The following is a 1,349-nucleotide window of genomic DNA, read 5'->3' as shown; positions in this document are numbered from 1 at the left end:
AAGACAGTCTCTTCAATAAATGGTGCTAGGAAAACTGGACAACTACATGCAAAAGAATGAAACTAGATCACTTTCTTACAACATACACAAAAATAAACTCAGAGTGGATTCCTAAACGTGAAACATAAAACCATAAAACTCCTAGAAGAAAATATAGGCAGTAACTTCTTTGACATCAGCTGTCACAACATTTTTCTAGATATACCTCCTCAGACAAGAAAAACAAAAGCCGAAACCTAGTTTGCGGTGACATGGCTAAACGCACCAAGAAGGTCAGAATCGTGGGTAAATACGGGACCGTTATGGTGCCTCCCTCAGGAAAATGGTGAAGAAGATTGAAATAAGCCGGCATGCCAAGTACACTTGCTCCTTCTGTGGCAAAACCAAGATGAAAAGACGAGCTGTAGGGATCTGGCATTGTGGCTCCTGCATGAAAACCGTCGCTGGTGGCACCTGGACCTACAACACCACTTCTGCTGTCACAGTGAAGTCTGCCATCAGAAGACTGAAGGAGTTGAAAGACCCGTAGAAGTTTCACCATTTGAAACATTGCTAGCCTATAATAAATAGGTTAATTTATGTAACAAAAAAAAAAAGAAAAGAAAAACAAAAGCCAATATAAACTATTGAGACTACAGCCCCAAAAAGGTTTTTGCATGACAAAGGAAACCACCCACAAAATGAAAAGGCAACCTACTGAATGGGAGAAAATGTTTGCAAATGCTATTTCTGATATCAGTTAATATCCAAAATGTATAATGAACTAACTCAACACCAAAAGAACAAATAATTAAATTAAAAAAGTGGCAGAGGACCTGAATAGATATTTTCCCAAAGGAAACATAACACATGTCCAACAGGTACATGAAAAGATGCTCAACATCACCAATCCTCAGAGAAATGCAAATCAAAACCACAAGGAAATATCACCTTATGCCTATCAGAATGGCTAGAATCAAAAAAACAATAAACAAGTATTGGTGAGGTTGTGAAGAAAAAGGAACTCTCACGCACTCTTGGTAAGAATGTAAATTGATCCAGCCACTATGGGAAACAGTAGGGAAGTTTCTCAAAAACTTAAAAATAGAAATACCATATGATCCAGTAATTCTACTACTGGGTATTTACCCAAAGAAAACAAAAACACAATTTGAAATGATATATGTACTCCTATGTTTATTGTAGCACTGTTTACAATAGCCAGACTAAGCAAGAAACCCAAGTACCCATCAACAGATGAATGGATAAAGGTGTGGTATTGTGTGTGTGTGTGTGTGTGTGTATAATGGAATATTACTCAACCATAAAAAGGAATGGGCTCTTGCCATTTGTGACAATGTGGATGGACC

General features: G+C 37.6%; 1 pseudogene; it reads left to right on the top strand.

The window, feature by feature from the left end:
• Window positions 1–251: 251 nt before the first annotated feature.
• Window positions 252–587, top strand: LOC123837044 (large ribosomal subunit protein eL43-like; annotated as a pseudogene).
• Window positions 588–1,349: the final 762 nt, after the last annotated feature.

The sequence above is a fragment of the Mirounga angustirostris genome, unplaced genomic scaffold (genome assembly GCF_029215605.1).
Source record: "Mirounga angustirostris isolate CCGP_5_RB_7025 unplaced genomic scaffold, mMirAng1.0.hap1 SCAF_8, whole genome shotgun sequence".
NCBI lineage: Eukaryota > Metazoa > Chordata > Mammalia > Carnivora > Phocidae > Mirounga > Mirounga angustirostris.
Note: the sequence above shows the minus strand (reverse complement) of the source record. Positions and strands in the feature narration are given on the sequence as shown.